Source organism: Lycium barbarum, chromosome 4 (assembly GCF_019175385.1).
Source record: "Lycium barbarum isolate Lr01 chromosome 4, ASM1917538v2, whole genome shotgun sequence".
NCBI classification, from domain to species: Eukaryota; Viridiplantae; Streptophyta; class Magnoliopsida; order Solanales; family Solanaceae; genus Lycium; species Lycium barbarum.
This window is the reverse complement of record NC_083340.1, coordinates 11,656,441-11,662,440: the sequence shown is the minus strand read 5'-3', so window position 1 is coordinate 11,662,440 and position 6,000 is coordinate 11,656,441. Positions and strand designations below refer to the sequence as shown.

General features: G+C 34.9%; 1 long non-coding RNA gene across 1 annotated transcript; it reads left to right on the top strand.

Annotated features, from left to right (window-relative positions):
* The first annotated feature begins 3,841 nt into the window (after nucleotides 1-3,841).
* LOC132638194 (uncharacterized) lies at nucleotides 3,842-5,330 on the top strand. The gene is made up of 2 exons (XR_009581623.1): nucleotides 3,842-4,159; nucleotides 4,235-5,330. It is a non-coding gene; the product is annotated as an uncharacterized LOC132638194 (long non-coding RNA).
* Nucleotides 5,331-6,000: the final 670 nt, after the last annotated feature.

Here is a 6,000-nt window from a genome sequence, read left to right as displayed (position 1 = left end):
AGTTTAGTTTGTAACGTCTATAATTCTCTACTCCGAGGTCCTATCAATGAGCGGTTTGTTGCAGTATAATCTAGACTTGACGAACTTCATTTTAAAATTTTGAAACACCTTAAAATGCCAAATATGCATGGAGATATACCCCTCCAAAGTTGACTAAAAATCCTTCCAGCATTTCTCAAATTTTCGTCGAACTTATTTTCTTCAATTTGCTCGATCTCAAAATATTCCGAAACTCTCCATACATGATATTTATCACTTATTATACTAATAATGGCCATGTTCTCGTGTTTCAAAACACTCTTTCCCGATTACGACTTACGAGATCGTAATTCGTCTTTTTATTTCGTTATTACATACTTCCCATGGCTTGTATCTTCCAAAACATCATGGGACATCTCCGATACTTCGTTGCTACGGTGACGTACATGTCATGCTCATGCTCTGAAAGTGCAGGGTGTAACAGTTTTTTATCGGAGATTTGTTTAAATAGATTTTGAAGTGGAGCGGCGGCGCCAGTGGCGGCGGAGGCAGCGGCATCGAAGTGGGCTATCGGAGAGGACGGGTTGGGTTTTTCAATTTTTTTTAATTATTTAAATAGATTTTAAAATAGAGTTTTTGTTAAAATTAATTTTTAATGATTAAAAATTTTAAAAAAGAAAAAATTTGGTCTCTCACGCTCTGTGTACTGCACGCGTGTGCCCAGCTGGCACGAGGTGTTCAAATGACACAGTTTATCTTATGTTCGAAGGTTCATATGGTCAACGTTTCAGTAAGGGGTCTAAATGAAAAATCAGGACAAGTTCAGGGTCCGTCTATCTATGACTTTGGCCAATTAACTTTTAAGTTAAAAATTTATTTAGAGTTAATATGAGACGTATTTCACCAAAAGAGAAAGAAAAGCATCGGACATAAGTCATTTAACAATATAAACTCCGTACTTATGTAATAAACTTTGTCGTCTAAAATATTACTAGTAGCAAATGATATTTAGTGCTTTGGTACTTCCAAGTGACCAGCTATCGGTAGGTGAATGATTTGCGCTAGGCGGTAATAGGCACCTTCTGTGAACCTTCTTCCGTCCTAATTTGTTTGATATACAAACGAGTCGAATGAAAACTAAACAAGCTAAGACTTAATCCTCTTCAGCCTCTTTTTCTCCTTCATAATCACTCCTTATTTGCTCTTATCTTTTCTAATTCAATTAATGGCCAATAATTCAAGAATTGTCCTATTTCTCGTCCAAGCATGGACAACTTTTACTAGTCAGTTCAATGAAACTTTCATGATTACACGATCCTACATTTTCTATATGTACGAGGAACAAAGTACCAGTACTTGTTCCCTCACTATTCTTGGATTCTTCTTCACAATTCTCCTCAACTTTCTTCAGCTAAAATATCAAGGCAATAATGACAAAACCGATCCTTTTTTGACCCATCCCAAAACCATGCGAGTTTCTGTCACTTCTTTGCTCGTATACTGTTTAACATATGGAGTTAAACATCGATTTTCTTGCCATCCTGTTTATAAGAAATTCTCTGACCTAGTACACCATGTTATGGTTTTCTTTAGTTCTCTGTCATTGGCTTCCATTGCCACTGTTCTCTTCCTGGACTCCGTTTCCCCGGTTATGTATTTCCTTTGTTTACCGCTTTCTGGAGGTGAACTGTTGCATTGTGTTTTCAAGAAAATAATGCAACAGTTTGAAGAAGAACCGTATTTTCAAAGGAGGACCGGCGAAACAGTCTGGAACTATCTAAGGAGGAGGATGAACATGTGTTTTTATCCGATGGAACACAGTATTAGTCTTCAGGTGCAAATATAAGCAGAGAAATATGTATAGATCCTTGCTGAAGTTGGACCGCCTACAATTTGAATGGTAAAAATAATCTTTTCAGATATCTCGTGTACGTGTACTTCGTACCACGATTGTTTCTTATGTTGTTTTTGAGATTTCAGTTGCAGTAAAGTTGCATTTTAATTTGTATTTAAATAGCCTGTCTACCTCCGAGGTAAGTAGGGGTATGGTATGCATATATACTATCCTCTCAGGACTCCAGTTATGGAATTATACTGGTTGTTGTTGTCGTTGTTTGTATGCATTTTGTATTTATTTGTTTAATTTGACTAGTTACGAAGTTTAAGAAAGTAAATAAAACTTTATTTTGTGATTTTAAATTATAGATATGTATAATGTATCAAAATAATCTTTAATCTTATGATTTTATATATGTGTCATGTGAAAATTTAAAATTAAAGAGTTATCAAATTAGAAGAGATTCATTCTTTACTAAAAATAAAAGAAAAACGAATACATTGAGATAAAGGGACTTCTGGCTGACCAATAGTACTAGTACTTTTTTCTGGTCTGTCTTGTCTGCAGAGTAGCAGTGTAGGAAGCTTAAAAAGGTGAACAAGATCCTTCAATACTTTGGTAGGCCCGAAGTGAAAAATGAAAAGTGGACGACACTCCCGTGTTAATAATCTCTTTTGATTTTGTGTGGCAATTGAGGTTTATTCTAGGCGAAATACATCAAAATATCCTTAAATTATATTTAAAATATTGATATCACATTTAAACTATACGGGTGACTTATTACACACCTGAATATCTAAAAACTGAAATTATTCGCACCCTACAAGGCATTATACCATTTTTGCAGTGTGTGGTGTTCCACACGCGCGTTCACGTCAGCGCCACGTGGAAATAAAATAAATTTTAGTTATTATATCTAGCATCTTCTATATCTACATCTATTGAACAATCAGTGACTAAAAACATTTAAGAGTCTTTTTTTCTCTGTTTATCATCATTTTCCCATTCAAAATCCATCCTTTATCCAAGAAAATCTGTTAGTATAGAAAATGTTTTGTTAAGAACATAGATGTTTGAGTTTTTTGATATAGTTAAAGAAAGAAACTTGTTTTGTTGAGTGAAAGATTGATAGTTAAGATTAAAGATTTATTTGAGTTATTTTCAATGGCACCCAATAAGGATTGTCTTGTTTCTAGCCTTTTGTGTGCAGAAGACAACAATAGTATTTTTTGCAATGAGGATGACGACGATGTTGGATTTGGGTTTGGGTTTGTTGAGGATGTTGTGGAAAACAGATGGTATCCTAGGAATCATCGAAATGGTGGTCAACAATTTCGGTGGTGGCGGTGCTGCTGCTATGGTATTTGGTGATGGGTGTTGAAATAGGTGATGGTGGTGTTGTGACTTTTGGTAGTGGAAGGTTTGGTAATGGTGAAATTGGTATGATTTTGGAAGGGTGGGGTTCATAGGGGTAGTGAAATCCATGGTGGGTGTGTACGGATTTGATTGTGGATGTTGAAGTTGGTGAAGTTATTGTAACATGCACTACTAAAAAACCAGCGTTTAGTGACGGAATATTAGCGACAGACCATATTCTGTCGCTAATTAACGACGGATTAGCTACGGACTGCTCATTTTGTCGCGAGAAAAGCAACTAAGATTTTATCTCATTATATAGCGACGGATTAGCAACGAAAACTTAGTTTTGTCACTAATGATTAGCGCGAAATTTTGGCGGCTTAAATTTCACTACAGATTTAGCAACAGAAGAGGCGCGACACATTTTATTTTTATGTAGCGACGGATTCAGCAACGAAACATCCGTCGCTAGGCCTTTTAATTTTCTCAAAAAAAAAATATATTTCCAGCAACGGAAAAATTTGTCGCAATATTAATCATTAAAAGAAATCAATATATTATTTAGCAACGGAATATAAAATCGGTCGTTATTCTGTCATTAAGTGTTAAAAAAAATATATCCTAGGGTACACATTTATTTCATTTCACTTCAAACACACCAAACTCAGATTGGCAAGGCTGGAGAATTGCTTTTAGGGTAAAAAACTGACTTCCCTCCCTAAAATTTCCCCTCATCAATTCAGAAAGGCAAGGCTGGAGATTTTTCTCCTCCCTAACCCCTCGATCAATTAGATTCAATTATTTCGGTGACAGTCTCAGGTAGGGGCCCTTGTTGTTATGCATACCTTCTGTGACACTGTTCGTGTGGGTGTGAAACCCTAAATATTCTAGAGCAGAATCAAAGTCATGGAAGTTCCAAGAGAACTGATAGGACCGAGTAACTTGATCCAGAAGAAAATGCAATTGAGAAGGATGAAATTTCAGGTAAGTTAAATTTTTGAGCTTGAAAACTAAGAGTTTTATGTGGATTTGTTTTAATTGTTCGATTTGGAAATGCAGGAGACGTAATGGAGCCGAAGATTGTGACGGAGTTACCCAAATAACCCTAAGGTCATCTCAGAGCCAGAAAATCTATACAGTTATTTCCTTTTGCAAATCCTCCAAGACTCGAACTTAGTTTATATTTTAAAAGCTCTATAAGTTTTATGATAGTCTTAGTTCTAGACTATAGAGAAATAGGAATTAGTTTTATTCACATTTTATGATTTTGTGAAGCATTAGAAGTCTTTGAGACCCTACATCCTTGATGCAGTCATATGCACAAAACACAGGTCATCTTTGATAGGCTCTTACATGAAATGAGTGTGTATCTTGTTATATGTATAAATTAATTCTTTTTCACTATGTGTATCCATAATTCGAGCCACAAGCAATTAGAACTCGCAGAACGTGTTTTAGATCTGCCTTTTGGCACCTTATTTTAGTGCCTAACCATAAATACTAGGTGGGATGAATTGATATTTTAACAAATAGTCTCCAAGTACCTACTTAATTATGAGGAACATACTGCATAACATGGTCAGGGTATAAAGAGCTGAGAGTGCATATAGCTGGTGTAGAAGCACTTCATCTAGTCAGTATTTGAGAATGAAGATGAACTTGTATATCATAGTTATACAGATCTTGTTAACTTGTAGACAAATAAATGGTAGAGAAACTCAGATTAGGAAGTGATAGTTCTCTTAGTAAGTGTTGCTGCTTCTGCTTTTTGCTTGGTTCTAAGTCACTCGCCTGTGCCATTGTCAGCTCTTATGCTCACTATCAAATTTATATCTTCCTTAAAATTGTGCTCTGTTTTGTTGGAGATATGTTCCAAATATTGTTGTTGTCACTGTCAATTTGGTAATTTTGTTAGTGTATTAGGTGAGATTCTGTCCCATAATGCATAATTTTTTAGTCTCGTACTCTTGTTAGCTAGATGTACTTCCATGTTTGGGTGTCAAACTAGAGAGTTTTGTGTAAGTTATAAGCTATTACGTGATTTCTACTTTTGCTAGCTATCGTCTTGCTATTATTAATTTGTATATAGTCAGTTCCTTCTAACGTACGTGTAAGTCTATCAATTGACATGATTAGACTAATGGAATGCTGCTTGTTCAGTTTTTTTATTTGATTTCTTCATTAGGATTACTTTCATTCACTTGTCTTGTTCAGTTTTTTTTTATTAGAAAACCCTTTTAAGAGTAAAAGGATAGGACTAGTCAAGAACCAAAAAGTAAAATGTAAATAATTAATCATTCTACCTCCTATACTGTCAATTGTGTTGATTTCTACTGATCTTTATAGACACAGTTGTTATTGACTCTTGAAAACTAATGTACTAACATATGTTCAGATGGGGAGGATTGAACCTTAACAAGTCCTTATGACTGAAGACTACAGATTACTAAAACTATATTCTACTGGTAAATATTCTACAACTCAAAAAATTATAGATTTTAGCATGAAGATCACAGGAATTATCTGCGGAAAAGAAAATCCCAAGTAACCTTGCCTCCAAACTTTTTAAAAATATTGGTATAGTAGTTGGTGTATGAATATGGATGGATCTAGTGTTGTAGCCGTTATTTTGCCAAAATCTTCCATATTCCACATTCCTCTGTCAACTCATGGTCCGATTCTTTAAAAGGTAAAAAGTTATTGTTTCAAGTTATTTTTGGAGTAGCTAGGGAGAAAAGATGTTAAGATAGCATAGAAATTTCTTAGAACTCAAAATATGGAAGAACTTAACCAACTCAAATAAACTTAATTTTTGCAGGATGCCA